The following is a 16323-nucleotide window of genomic DNA, read 5'->3' as shown; positions in this document are numbered from 1 at the left end:
TATACCCCGAAGAGCGTTTCAGGAAATGAAATCAGTGTTTCAGAAAGAAAGATCTGTCCATCCACAAAATCATATTAGTAATAAAAATAGCAGGCCATACTAGGAAGCTAATTTCTCAGATGTCTTCATCATGTCTTCTGCTGAATATCTTTATGAGACGTGCTGTTAGCTTGGACCAGCTATGGTACATTTTCATCAAAGGGAATAAATAAAGATCATTTTAGTCTTGGCAAATGGATTGGCTGATGTCAGGAACATGATGTTATTAGCCAAGGGCTAAACATCTATCCCCGTATCAGATCAATTATAGATTAAAGACTTTAGTTTGTTTGTCTGTTTTCTCTAACGTGGTCTCTCAAACAACGATGTGATTGATTTATATTAAAAAAAAAAAGAGGAGATTAAAAAAAAGTCTTAGTGCATGTGCTAATGTGTGTGGCTTTGCAGCAGCATGTTGACAAGTACAGATATATGTATCCGTGTTTGGAAACCACATCAATTAGAGCGTACCTGTGAAGACTGAGAGGTTGATAAGTTTGCCTTTTATGCTGCTTTGTATGTTGAGTACTGAAATTTAAATTCATTGCTCATCGCAAGCGAAAACATTACCGGACTGGCCACACTGCCCCCACCTCACTGAGCACTTCTGGAGAAACATATCAAGCAGTCAGCTCCTATCGAGTCAATAGATTTTTAGCAACCACGGCTACGCTTGTCAGCTTTAGCTGATTGCCTGACATATTTCCTCAGTGTCTCTTGGCTCACCTACAGTTGTCAGTTCTCCAGACATGGCTGTTGAAACCATGCCCCTGGCCCTTCAGTTAATTCCCCGTACAGCCTGTCTTTCCCTTTTTTTTTTTTTTTTCTCACCTGGACTCTGGCCAGTTATGTCAGCCCGGATGTCTCCATTGCCCAGGGTGGCTCTGTCTATCTGGCTCTGGCCTTGGCACATTAGATTTTCTCTCTCTTTCTGTCCTTCTACTTCCCTCCTGGGTCCCTGACCTCTCTTTATTTCTCTCTCACTTCCCCTCTTCCCCTCTATTCAATCTTTTCCTCTTTCATCCTACTCTATTTTGCCACTCAGCCCCTCTTGCACAACTGTCCTTTCCCTCTCAGAACTTCTGCAGCACTCCCAGAGGTGCTATAGCCGAACAGCCAGCAGTGCCAAATCTCACACTGTCAAACATACGGAGGAATGCAGCGCCCCAAAGCCGGGTGCCTTCACCTCAGCCGCAAAGTACCAATGATGCATAACTGATAGAGACGTTATGGGGCTAAAGTAAATTTGTCGCAAGTGATATCAAACACTCGCCACAGCAGCTTGGACAGAAAAGGCTGTTTTATATAAAGATCACACTCAGTCAAATTCGGCCCCAGCCTCTCTGTATTCTCTCTCTGAGTAGCTGGCCTGATGCAAATCGATAAAGTAATTTTCCCCCAGACTTGTCGTAATTAACAATCTGCCATGTGTGCTCAGGGGAACTGTGGCATTTGAATAGAAGCGACTTCCAGCTGCTACTGAGACGCCTGTGATTTAAGAAGTTTAAGACAGGAAGGCGAGAGGAGCTCTGTATGAGTAAGCATTTAACACGGCCCACACACTCTTTAGCAATGCTTGTTTTAGTCTGTATCCTTCAGCTGATTGCAGCTGACGTAAAGTTGCTAATGTCTGTATTTAAATGGAGTGTGGGTTGATTTTGTTTTTGTTTTTTTACAATAATATTAAGAAATTATGTTGTTAATCAAAAATCACTACCTGAAACTCATCATTTAGTCTTTTAAATACCTCCATTTGTTAGACTCATACTGTAAACATGTAGTAGGGAGGAAATGACAATTTTATATCCAGATTTTTTGACATTTCTAATTAATATGGCATTAGTCTGCTAGTTGAACAGTTTAGGCTTTCAGGTATTTCATGGGATTTGGCAAGAATTTATCTTATAAGTCAAAAAAGAAAGTTTTCATGTTGTGAATATCCAGATCAACAAGAAGAACTTCCCTCATCATATATTTAATGAATGTGACAAATGTCTGTGCATTTTCTTGTCACCCAGTAACTTGTAAGCAGTCACTTTTTGTATACAGCCTATAATTAGACTATAATTCAACATTATTGTTTATTCAACTTCCAGTGGATACTAATCAGTGTTGGATAGTAATGCTTTACTTGGTAAAGCGTAACAGTAAAATGTTTTTTTCAGTAATGAGCAGAGGTTTGAAATTCACAGTACTTCTCCATTACGGTCCCATATTAGGATTTTATTTGTTTTCTTTCTTATCAGGAGTTTAATGGAGGGCTGGCATTACTGTTTTCTCCGTTCGTTCAGAGGACAGTCTCCTGTGGGGACATGTTAGCTTAGCGCAGAGACAGGTGGTGTGGTAAAACCCCTACTGAAGGAGAATAAAGGTCACTCAGAGGTTGTCTTATTTACATGTTGTGTCTTTTTAGCTGCCAAGTTTTCATTTTTGGATGTGACTTCTCTGCATTGGTGCACGTGGTCAGTCATGAAATTAATGTCTAAGCTACCATGACACCAATATTGTGTGATCAACACAGATCAACAAGAAGAACTTAGCAGGTTGTTCTTGACCTTGGAAACAGCAGTTTGTTGATAATCTGTAGTTAAGGTCCACACTCAATATGAAGAAGACTGTGTGCTGTGGTTGGAAGCTGCAGAATAAGTGAATAAGTGGACCTTGAGTGTTGTTTCCAGTGGCAAGAATAAGCTGCCAAGCTCATTGATAGAAATATCAGTGCAGGAAAAATATTCTTTTTAAATTATAATAATGATTTCAGATATATGAACCTCATATCGTAGCATTAAAGTGAATGCCTTTCAAATGAACATCTGCTCATGTACTGTATATCTACCTTACATTAATAATATAGATAAAGTAGATTTTTGTTATCGCTCTGTAAGAACTGGCTCGGCTGATATTTTTTAATGACAATATTTGAAGCATAAGGTTTCTGCGTCTCCATAGACAGTTTTAGCACAGTTGTAGTTGTCTAAATGCTGCTTCAGAGGCTTTTCAGCTTTGCCATCTGTAGTATTGCAGGGAGAAACTATCTCCACGATCAAAGACAGTCTGCAGTGTACAAGTTTTGGAATTAATGAAGGGAACGCTTATTGACATGTAATCAGTGTGATTATTCCACAGAAGGCAAAGTCAATTCTAATCACATAACTTTTCCAGATGATCACCTTCATTTCCTCACAAATTTCTCTCTTTACAGACGCATCATTGCAGAAAGACAGCTCTCCATTGATGAGGAATAAGTAGCCAGCAAACTCAGCGGTGGTATTAGCCATGAGCTAAATATATACAGCACACTTAACGTGCATTAAATATGCTCTTCGCTTGAAATACGCTGATGAGGTGAATCCAGGTAAAAGCCATTATCCTCCACTGATTTGCCCTATTAAATCCATGCCAATCACAGAGGAGGGGACGGAGAGCAGAGAAGCAGGAGGAAGGAGGAAGGATTGTGGAGCTCTGAGGTGATTGTGCAAGAAGGAGATTCGATTCAATAACAGGAAAATATGTCCTCAATATTTTGTACATTCAGTGCAGGTCCTGTAAATAACTGCATATGAGCTCAGTTGAGCGTTTATGGGAGACTTTTAGATGATGTGTGAAATAAGAGGTTTTCACTGCCACCATAAAAGTGAAGAGTCCAGGTGATCAGTCAAATTTATGTTAGTGCTGAAATGCATTTTTTTTTCTCCCTGGATGAAATGATGTGACAACAACAACACCAGACGCACACAAAGCAGCAGTCTATTAAGAACCAATGAGGTTTCATTTGTTTATAGTTAATAATGGTCTGCATGTAGAACTGTGTCACTAATAAGTCTGTGGAATTATTTGTGAAGCCACAACGGCAATAACTAACAGTAGCTACAATCATCTGGTTTCATTTGCTCCCATTGGGAGTTATATGGCTATTAAATCTGAACTATTGACTCCGGAGAGAGAGAGGCTGAAGGAACTGTGACTGTGAAGGATTTTATTGCCTCAGTTGGTGTTTGTGTGTGTGTGTGTATAGGTTTACAATTTATCACTGGCATGAGGGATGATGGGATCTACCGACAATCTTGAAATAACAACCTGTTCCACCTGGCAGCATGGCAGAAAAGAAAAAGTTGAACCCTCTTTCTGTCTTTATCTCATCTTATTGAACAAACACTGAAGGGCATTACCTTCTTTTTCCCCACTTCCTCTTCTCGCTTTTTGTTTTTGTGTATCAGCTTGACTGTTGATTGGCAGTTTGATGGAGTGAAATACAACAACGGGATGACATGAGATCTGACCGTGCCCACATTCGATGCTTCGCTGTCCACGATTTTTGCCAGGGGAAGCAACAAACAACAAACACATTCACAGAGACCAGGCAACTGGGCCAACATATAAACAAGATAAACAATGTCTCCAGGGGTAAGCGAGAGGAGCAGAGGAGGCAGGGAAGCGCTGTGTTTGTTCTCTGATCGATGCCATACATAGTACATGAGTTCTCTAAGAACTATGGGTAGAAGTTGTTCGCTTCTATATGAGAAAGTTCAGACAAAGAGAGAGATGCAGTATTGAGATGAGGCTGAGTAAAGGTAAAATGTAAGAAGCGTTGTGTGAGTGTGTGTGTGTGAGTGAGAGCTAGAGAGAGAGAGAGTTTCTCATCTCAGATAATAAAATGTGATGATAGCTCAGATCGATCTGCAGGTTCAGCCAAGCAGGGGCCAGGGACAGGCCTGCTTTAAGCAGGAAAATAAAGAGTGAAAACCAAAACGTTTGGTTTAAACCTTGATGTCCTTCCACAACTCCAATAAACCTTTGCAATTGCTGAGCTCTCAGAGAAAATTAAAAGACAAAATTGCCTTCATAAATATTAATCTGTGTAAGGCAGAGGTTGTGCCCTTCACAATTATTCATGCTCTCTGGAGCGCATTTGTCAAGAGTAAACAGTATCCTCCTGTTTACCTAATGCAGAACATTCGGTAGGTGAGTGGGCATAATTGATGCCTTCATATTCTATTCTTGAGGATGTAATTAAGCACAATCTGCTATGGAACACATTCATCTCTCTCTCCTTCCTCTTCCTCCTGAGTACGCTTCCTTACAATTGCACTCTCATCCGCTTCTTGAGCAGCAGTGCTTTGGTTCACTTGGAATTAAAGGTGCAAAGCAAGTTAATTTCACAGCATTTTGGCACGTTATCAACACTGGGCCCTGTTAAGTATACTGTAGATGGCCTCTGCCTTAGTGGCTTTGTTTTTTTTTTTTTGGAGGGAGGGAGGGGGGGTAATATATTATTAGCTGCTCACTAAAGTGTGACGGAATCATTAGCAGGCAGAAAATAAGCCAATAATACTTTTCTTTATGCCTTTATGTGCTGTTATTGTCCATGAAGTATGGATTACAGTGGTCTGGCCAGTAAATCATATACTTTTACTTACATATATTCCACACGAGGGGTATGTAGTACGGACAAAACCTTCTATCAAGGTATTGGTCATTTTAAATTGGAATATTGATGTGTGTTTTGGTAAGATAAGTATTCTCTGTATTCAATTGGAAACTTTTGTAGAAAAATAAGCAGATAGGAAAGTCTGTATTTGTCTAATCCAATGGAATAAAGATAATTAAGACAATTTAAAGACTTTGTTAAAGCCCAGTATCTCCAGCCTGCAACTGTCACTGTGGTCCACTGCCATAGTTACTGGTGCTACTTTGTTCAAGCTTTAAGTCATGGACAACAAATGATGCAGTTTTAAACAATGGTAATAGTAGCAGATGATTTGATTATTTGATCATTTGATTTTTTTTTTTAATTGCCAGTTTTTCCTGTGTTTGACGGTGGTAGTAAGGAAGAGGAAGAGAGTGGCAATAATACAGCAAACCAATAAGGTCTCCTGGGTGGGAGTCTAACTGCAGATACTGACATTTAACTGTTCGGTTTGCTACATTATCATACATTAAAGGTGGGCGTGTAAGAGCTTGTGACAATCATGGCATCATCACATTCACTACTTTCTTCCTCAGGACTCTCCCCGTCATGATGCACTGATAGTTTGGCAATCCTGTAGAGAGCTTTTTTTCCAGGGGAAACTTATTGTTGTGTGGGATGTCAAAATGTGAACACAGCACCTCAGATATACTGCCAGGAGCACATCATGTCTCTTTTAAGTTCGGTTCACTTTTGAATTCACTTTGGATGTCTTGAAGAAATTACGGCCATTATGTTTTCCATTCACTCAGTGTGTGTGTGTGTGGTTGTCTGTCGGCCCTGTTTGTCGGCCCTGCGATTGACTGGCGACCAGTCCAGGGTGTACCCTGGCTCCAGCTCCTCTGCGACCCTGACTGATCAAGCAGTATTGAAAATGGATGGATGTTTTCCATTCATAATTGTGCAGAGGTTTATTTATTATACAGTGATCTGTAGCCATCTGCTTATAAATACCACTGTAGAGTGATATTTACAGTGAAAGTAGAATTAAAAAGGTGGTCAAGGCTATTTTCTTATATTGTATGTCTTTATTAATGAAAAAAAAATATTGTCGATAATCTGGTAAAGAAATAGTTTCCTGCTTCATCTTCACACTGTAACATAAACATGATCCTGGTATAGTCCACAAAGAAAATACTGTTGTTTTTGGAAATACTACCATAAAACCTGAACAGTCTCTTATCACATAATGTTGGTAATTGCAGCAACATGTCTGCCTGCATTGTTATTAAAAATGTAGAGACTTGTTAAAACGAAAATTGGAAGTTTTAATTGATCTGCATTTCACGAGACTGTGTGAACTCTTCTCAAAGTGTCAGGATCCAACACGCCTGCTCATTATCAGCAGAAACTCTAGAGTAATTAATTGAAACAATAAGTTTAATGTACACTGCAGCACTGAGGTTTCTGTGGTTATTTTTCAGCAGTCTGGTTGCATAAAATTTAACCAGCCGATCTGTCGTGTGTACTTGTGGCTTGACAGTGACAACATTGCTCCTGTTAGACACTGTAGATGGAACAGACACCTGCTGACTCACCAGAGTAAAGGCCATCAGTATAGACTACTCACTAACTGTCCTGGATTACAGAGCTGATAAGAATCACCCATTCTCCTTTATTCTGTTGAGCTGGCATTATTGCAAGTCAAACAGAAAAACTTTTTTTTTTGTCTACACAATCATATGTCAGTTCATTTAAAAACGAAAAATAGAAGTGGAAAGATGAGCAGCACATGAATTAAGGGGGCTACATGATTTTAGGAGGGTTGAAATGCTGACTGTCCCTGCCAGATTTGTATATAGGGGTATATAACTACTTAATTAAGCTAATGATAGCTAATATTATAATTAAATTAAATAATTTAAATTTCTTGCTTTTGTGTTTCTGGTTTTGGAAAGGCTGGGGAAAAAAAAACTCCACCCTCCATGCTCTTTAAATGCTGAGCATTGCTCTATCTACATCCCCATACACACCACTGTGGCATGATGAGAAATCCAAGGCTTGACATGTCTGCTGTGACTAGTTACAGTTGCTAAGTTGCAATTGGACAATTGCCGTTCAGGGAAGGGGTTTAGCAAATGGTCAGTTTATATCCAATGGTTGACGCCAGTGTGGGAAGTAGTGCGCCTTTTATGTAGCCAGAAAGAAAGTCATTTTGTTTCATGTCATTATTCAGTCTGACATTTAGTTCATGTAAGCAGTTTTCAGCTTGGGAGATTATTTTGCCTCAAACAATCAGTGATGTATCAGCCTCGCCGTGGAAGCTACGGTAGCAGTTGCTATGAGCTGTTAACTTAAGCTTTGTCATGTGGATCAAAGGAATATCCCACTTTAAGAGTTTTTCTTTCTGTAAATCAACTCAAAACGTGTTTAGTTGCGCTGATCTCATTTGAGCTTGTCGGAATTTCTGTGGCCGTTTTCTGTCAGTGATTTTCTGGCTCAGGCACAGGAAGGTGATGTTCCCATTCTTAGTCCTACCTATAAAGCTCAGATTTTCTCAGATGTTTTTTTCCAACCATGAAAAACTTCTACTGGTGAAGAAAACACCAGACCTGTTTGATCAGCTGAAAAACTCAGCAATTCAGAAGCCTGCAGCCAGGCTAGAAGGTTATGGTGGTGTAAAGATGGGTGTTACACATCTAACTTTAATGCCAAGGATCTGAGTATGCACAGACTGACCTAATATTAACCCTGACTTTTTCAAAAACAAAGAACTTTTCACTGTAACTGCACTCCTTTCCCCTAATCTTTAACAACCTTCACCCATACAGCAGTTGCCATATATGAATATTGAAGAAATACAGTTGTTATTGTTGTCCTTTAGCTGCTCCCCTTTGGGGTTGCCACAGTGGATCACCATTTTTGATTTGGCACAGGTTTTTATACCTGATTTCCCTGCTGATGCAAGCTTGGTTCAGGGGAACGAGGGATCAAACCATCAAGCCAGGGAACAGCGTCCAATGTGCTCTTGTTATAAATGGTGCAGCAGTATCACAACTGGTAGACAAGTCCCTTTCTTCTCATATTATGTGTTGCCCAACCCTAATACACGCAGAGTCCATTATTCTGCTCATGTCCATGAGCAAGCAAGGCACCCATTAAGCCAAGCCACCATCTTCTTACTGCCTAACTGCTGCTAGTGAAGTGTGCAGTAATTTATTGTGTCTCAGAGCATTATGAATAGTAAGTTCTGATGACATTGTGTGCAATGTAATGATTTTATGGCAGTATATCTGAGAGTGTGTGCGTGTCTGTCTGTATGTGTGTTCCTGGATGACTGAATCCAAATGTTAGACATTTGTGGATTATATTTATCTGTATCTGTCCTTGGCCATCTATCGGTCTCTCTCAGAAATTGTATGTGTCACCAACGCACACAACTGTGGCTCCTGTCCTTTTCTTGTCCATCCAATGTAAGGAATCGGGCCTAAGCTTTGCTCCAATGTCTGGACTCTGGGGAGCTGCTGGTCTACCTGTTGACAGACAGATCTTATTCCCTGCACAGGAACACAATCATACAGTGAGAGGGAGGCTTGGCTCCATCTGTGGAATACTGATTCAGGAACAGGGCATCTACAAGACATGCTCAGAGAGGCACCAGGAACATGGATGCCAGGAGATGAATTCTTAAAGATACAGTCTTCAGAACTTAGCAATGTTCTTGAAGGAATCAGAAGAATAGCAAGAGTTCTGGAGAGCGGTATGAGTTTGTGGGAGGCTGCACTAGAAGAGGTTAAAGTTAAAGGGGGCTCAGAATGACCTTTTCATTTCCCTTGTTTGCTAAAGTTCTGTTTTCCCAAGGGAAAAATCATAGTAACCCAAGGAAAAGTTTGGAGTCGAGAACTCTCAGTGTGAAAGTAAATTCTGTGACATTGGACTGTACTTCCTGAGATAGTTGATGGAAGATTCTGAAGACATTTTTAGAGTGGCTCCAGGGATGGCAGTAGCAGTCGTGTCAGTCCACCACTTGGTCCATACTGAAATATTTTTGTTATATATCTCTGCTAAGTGCGTGCTAGATTGATTGCCATGAAATTTGTTACAGATAGGCATGGTCCCTAGAGGATGAATTTTACTGACTGTAGTGATCCACTGACTTTGCATCAGGCACCACCAGCATGTCAAAGTGTTCACTTATCCAGTGAATATTTCTGATTGCCACAAATTGCCATTTTGTGTTTTATAGCGACATTCATGATCCTCAGATGATGAATCCAACTGAATTAGTGATCTTACATCATCATGACACTGATACTATAGTTTTAAGTGAAATATCTGAATAACTAGAGACATTCCCATCAGGCTCTGCGATGTCTAGAAACAAACAAACAAAAAATAAAAACAGTATACAGGAGCAGAAGCTGAAGTACTGTTTCATTAAAATATGTTTTTTAGTGTTGTCTTTTAGACAGTTCTGAACAAGCATGACTGGAAAGCCAATTATTTAAGCATAGTGTGTAGAAGTGATAGAATGATAGAATGATAACGGACCATTTACCCTGAAATGCAAGTTACAATAGTACAATTTAGTAGTACAAAGAGTACAAAGAATACAATTTTCCTACAATTTTCCTTAAACCAAAATTCATTCTCAAATCCTTCAATATGGAGTTAGCCTAAAGGATAGGAGAAAAAAACTTTTTTTTTTTTTTTTGGCCAGAAAGAAGCCAGTTCAGATCGAGACCATCTGGTAGCCTGTGAGGAGAATCTGAATAAGAAGCACTTTCTCCTCTCTGTACAGCTGACATTAATAAGCCCCACTTACTCCCAAGGAGCTGTTCATAGGCCAAAACTAGAAGCCTGGTTGTACTGAAAAATTTAACATGTATAACTGTGCAAGTGAGAATCAGGTTACAGCTAAATTAAAAAAAAAAAAAAAAAAAAAAAAAAAAAGGTAAGTCACACTGGAAAATCTTCCCTTTGTAAATAAACATTTTAAAATACTGTGGTTAATTTTTGCCTGTATTACTCCACTGGGATTTCTCCAAGAGTCTGTTTACATCTCCCATTTCAGGTTATTGGAATAGTTCATGCCGACTATAGAGCAGTCAAAACACTGCAAGCCATTTTAGGTGAATTACAGTATTATTCTCATCTAATAGCTGGCTTAAAATGCTAATCATGCATGCAAATTCCTGGTTTAGTGTGCCTATGGATTAGAAGCCCATGTAATGTACAGTTAATCCCAGATACACTGCACTGAAAATCCGCCTAGAAGCATTTTCATCATCAAAAATTTCCCTCTAATTACGTCTCCTGAGAGAGGCTCAACTCCCACTTGAGATGAGTTCGTACATACAGTATTCTCAGGTTCACATGCATGTGGAATACAGAATACATGCCCTTGATCAAAAACTCATAGCTATTGCCTTTACATCAAGATCCATATATTGGAATTGATGGATGCTCTGTTGCATACTGTGCAGCTGGTGATAGAATTTAATGCCACCACAAGGCAGAATATTTCTGTCTGCCCATTCCCTCTCATATCTTTACAAAATCAGTTCTGCCTCTTGCCCCTGTATAGTCACATTCAATAACCACTCAGTCTCTTTAAAGTTCAGTAGAGATATTCAAGAGCAATTTCTAAAAGTGTGCCACCATTGAACTCACAAACAATAGCTAAAATCAAAAATTGAATGTGACTCCTCTTTGTGAGTGTGTGTTCTTCTGTGCGTTGCTGAAATATTAATAACCTATTAATTATCAGAAAAGTGAGAGAAATAGCGGGGAGTGAGAGAAAGAGGGATTGAGGCCACATAGATCTGAAAGAATACAAAGGGAAGAGAAAAACAAGGCTGGAATTGGCTTCATACTCTCCAGCCCAGCACATTCTCCTCAGAGACTTGTGATTGTTCTGCCCCCTTTCAAAGCATCCGCCTGTGGTCTCATTTCTGACTTTCTCTTATATTTTGATCAAATCTACAAATAGGCCCACAATATTACTGCTTCTGATTTTAGCAGACTGCATTATGACCTTGCAGGCTTACATTAGCATTTAGACCAAAGCCCTGCTGTACAAACACACAGAGCTGTTAGCATTGCTGCTTTGCTTTGTGCGGTATCTGCACAACTACAATTAACGTTATGGTCAGAAAATATCATGGTCTATGTTTAATAAAAACACTGAGGTTGATTGCAGGTCTGTGGTGATACATGCTGATCCACCACTCCAAACTCAGCACTCTCTCAGCTTTCAGCCTTGCTGCTCATAGGGCACAACAATTTCTGTGCTGTTGCTCCACACTGGGACTGGAAAATAAATCCAAAGGTCCAGAATCATCCAAAATGGAGTCAAATCCCTGGAATAATGGGCTGTTTTATGCAAGATAGCTTTCCTCTCTGGGGTCAAGGTGAACAGACTTATAAATCCATGGCATTTGCTCACTGGCATCTAAGAGTGAAATATTCTATTATTTACTGCTCCATTTTAACCAGCAGAATATGGGTGTCTCGAGGTTTTCCATTCAAAACAAGTTAAACTCGTAAAATATGATGAACCTTCAAGGTTTGACAAAGCCAGAAGTATATGGTTTATACTGGTTTTAAAGTATTTCTTACAGATGGACCAGATCTCTCAGGCCATTCTAACCTGCTCAGCTTCAAGGTACAGGTGTTAGCACTACTGCTAACAGCACAGCAGCTGCAGACACTATGTAATGTATATGCACTATGCACTTCAGGTTACCATGTAATTATTAAAAAGTAGTGAAAATATGATTTCGCTGACTGGAAAACCAAATCTCTTCTCCTTCAGGTGAAGCTATTTTTATATTTACTTTGTGGCACTGATGTAATGTGAAGATGACAGGTTTTCAGCTTATGCAGTGAAGGGTCCAAAATGTCCAAAACATGACAGTTACAATCACAGTAGGCATAAGTTTAGGTGATGCAAGGAACTTGATGCAAATTTAGGAAGTTTTTTTTATGCAAAGTTGATGTGAAGGAAGGGACTTATGTGCTATTTTAACATAACGCAGGGAGTTTTTTTTTATGAACATTTATGATGACAGTGGAAGTATTATGCAGATTTGTGTTAAAGGGGAGTTTTGGTGGTTGACGTCTTTTTTTTTTCATGCAAATCTGCAGTGACTTAGAGTTCTGTCTTGCAAATTTATGATGGCATAGAGAGTGGTTATGCAAAACTGAGGCGACAAGCGCGTGGTTTGGAAAGAAATTATTGATTTGGCCTTTAAATTAGTGAGAAACTGTTTTACCAATAAGGTGCACATGCACATCGTATAAAAATAACCCACTGTTTGTATATGAGGAAGATAAATCCTCCTTCCTTTATTAACTTTGTTAGTCAGTGACAGCTGAAGCCAAATATGCAAATATTATACATGTTGTTCATTGATTCACTACATAAATATAGAACTTGACAATATCTTGCCCTCTTTGGCCTTTTGTTATATCTAATGAATTTTCTCTGCATATGAGATGTACAGTATATAGGAAACCTGGGGATATCCTCAGTGTCCTGATCCTGCCTTGTATTCCTTGCGGTCAACTTAGGCGATGAGAGGCAGAGAGGAGTGTATTGACTTCATCACTAATGTGCATGTGTTTTAAGTAAGTTAAGTTATTTTGTGACATTTTGTCGCATTGCAATGCACTTTCAGCACAGTTTGGATTGGTCCCATTTCTGCAGAGACACTATCACAAGTCAAGTCTTATTTTCACCTCTAGTCTCTGATATAGATTAAGCATCATAGAAAATATTCCATATGATATCCTATATATCTGCTATCGCTTCAAAATAGCATGTATATGAAAAGATTCTCTCAGAGTCAGAGAGATGTTGCTCTTAATCTCCTGCTTTGCTGCTTGTCTGTGAAACTGCTAATGGGTGGAACACTCTCCTCTAGATATTGATGCTTGTGGAGCTAATCATGTTTGAAATGATGGCTGTGTGTGTGTGTGTGTGTGTTTGTGTGTGTGTGTGTGTGTGTGTGTGTGTGTGTGTGTGTGTGTGTGTGTGTGTGTGTGTGTGTGTGCAGGCAAAGCCACACAAGGACATACCCAACTGAACGACCCTTATCTCCTGTCTTCACTGAACCTCGTCCGTACAACATATTAACCTCTCTGTCTTCCCTCTAACTTGTACATACACCCACATTTAGCACATCTGAATCTCCCACTGAGCTGCACATGAGTATCAAAAATGCATTATGTGTACACATCTTATCTTTAAGAGCAGCCTGCTTCATTTGATAAGTGTAGCATAATGTATGTATGTCTCCGCAGTTTTCCCCTGTTGGGTTCTGTGAGGCTAACAAGCAACTTAAGCTGGTCACTGCTGACCACATTGCCTCAGTTTATGGAGATTATAAAGACACTGTGCAATGACCTATCATGAAGGTCACTGCGCAGTGTAAATTCAGCTGGAGTTTGCATCAAAAGGCAGAACGCGTGCAAAACATTCGTCTTTTTGTCTAGCAGTAGTTGCTGTGCCTCTCCCTTATCCCGGTGTTTTCCCATGGTTTCTCCTTCCTGGCACCTCACGTTTGTTCCCTGTTTGTCTCTCTCCGTGTTTGTATGTGTGTGTGTGCTAGGCGTTGTTTTCCGGTTTCTTCTCCCACCATTCCATCTGCACACCTGTTCCTGATCAGCTCAGTCCTCTGCAGTATACAACCCCGGCTCATTCCGCCAGCCTCCACCAGGTCGCTCAGTCACCCGTGCAGTACAAACTCCACGGCCAGATTCTTTGCGCTCGCCAGAACTTTTCTAAATCCCGTGTTTGCCTGTGCAGACTCATTACCTGCTCTGCTCCACCATTACCTCCTCTGCCTGCTCTGCTTCATCTGTCCGCTCAGCTGCCTGTCCCTGTCTGCCCTCAGCTCCATCCACCTGCTCCACAGCTCGACCAGCTCCTCCATACCATGTTCCTCCTCCAGCCTCTCACCTGAAACAGGTTCAAGCAGCTACTTGTGCATTAAACATGTAATTCAGTCCATGCAGTTTCAAAATGACCTCACAAAATGTCTGCGACTAATCTGAACCAGCATCAGCAGTTCCAGTTTAAAGGCCTGCCATCGCAATCGCAAAAACTGCATTCAATGTGAAGCACATGGAAAAGGTGGTGATGAGCAGTAGCCTTGTACATGTCAGGGTAAATGCTGGCAGGTTATGAAGCCTTTTGTGGCTCCGGGAAGAAGCTGTGCAAAGTGCGATAGTTTGTCTCAAGTGATGTAACTTGAGTTAGCGTCGTGTAGTTAGAAAGAGTAGGGTTTACTTGAAATAGCTCTGTAGCTTGCTCCTCTCTCTCTGCTTGAGTCTTCATTAGCCACTGCTAGTATAACACACCTGAATCTCCTACTGAACAGATGACGGTTGAATTGCATGGTGGGTAATCTAGGCACCATGTTTTGACAAGGAAGAAGAATGTGTGGAATAAAAAAAGAAGACATCTCTGGTTCCTCTGCATCAGTTTTAATCCTTTATTCAAACTGTCTGTCGTGGGTCCGACAGTGTTGAAGAAGTGCAACGCTAAATCTCTTTTTAGTCTTTTTAGAAGTTTTGGAGGTTGCCGGCACAAGCCCCAAAGCGTCAAAAAGGCTGCAGCTTAACACCACGGGAATAAACCTTACATCTCGGTGGTCTCTGTGGTGGTCTTTATTCTTTATTATCACTTATAGCCACCAGTCACTCTTCAAAAGAATCTTAAAACATCCTCTGCCTGTGGTGATACCATTTTAAAGCTAATGCTGTCACTGGGGAATGAACATCTCTTACATGCTGATGCACATTTATAGTCTCCTCCTCAGGGTGTCTGTGAGAATGAGACTGACCAGGGACAGTTCCCAGAGCGCCGGCCGATGTCAGATGCGTGTAAGCTAAGTGAGAACAACTTGCTGAGCTGATGTGGGTCATTTCCCAGTCTCTGAGTCAGCGAAATGTTCCCCTCTGTGTGACATTCTCACAGTCCCTTTACTTTCGAATTTGCCCATAAGGAAGCAGCAGGACAGATCTGTGATCAGAGACTCACGAGTGGGTAGCCAGGAAGTATTTAGTTCCCATTATTCATAAAAGGTGAGGAGCACTTTGTTTCACAAGTTGTTATTCCTAGAGGTAAGTTGTAAGTAGTTGAGAGTATAAATTGAGATTTATAAGGAAGGTGATGGATCTGGCAGATAAGAGGCTCATCTGCACTACTTTTAAAGCTGTTAGGTGACGCTTACATTTATTATGAAACATAATCCTGACAGCCTCCTGCCTTTTTAATTTGATATATTTCCCAAGATCATTGTACAATGGAAAGAGAAGTGAAATAATGTGAGGAGGAAAGTAATGGGATAACAGAGAAAAATGAGACAAAGGCAGAAAGTGATTGTTAAATTGTTTATACGTGGTACAGTGTGATTTCTGGCGTACGTCATTAAGTGGAAACTGTTGAGAAACATGTAGAGTTGGTTCACACTCTGAAAAAGTCATTTTAACGTCAGTGTGACTGCAGCAGTCAACGGGAGGTGTGAAACGAGAGGGACGGGATATGGAAGGCAGTTGCGGGCTCATTGAAAAAGGAGTTGCCTTCATGGGAACACGATTTCTAAGAGAACGGAGTTATTATCATGTTAGTCACATTCACCTACAGTTTTATTTCCCATTATACATATGACACATGCACAGTCCGATAAACAACTTAAAACACCTGGCTTCTCCTATGTTTTCCAGCTCTGTATCTACGGTAAGACAGTATCCTTGTTGTGTAAAGAACTGATGTTGATCGTAATGATTTCTGGTGTTTTATAACCCCCTCCGCATTTTTGGATTTTTGAGAATGCATTACTGATTCACAGAAAAATGGGCCATCTGTC

This window comes from Toxotes jaculatrix, chromosome 19 (assembly GCF_017976425.1).
Source record: "Toxotes jaculatrix isolate fToxJac2 chromosome 19, fToxJac2.pri, whole genome shotgun sequence".
In the NCBI taxonomy this organism is placed as follows: domain Eukaryota; kingdom Metazoa; phylum Chordata; class Actinopteri; family Toxotidae; genus Toxotes; species Toxotes jaculatrix.
This window is presented reverse-complemented; position numbering follows the sequence as displayed.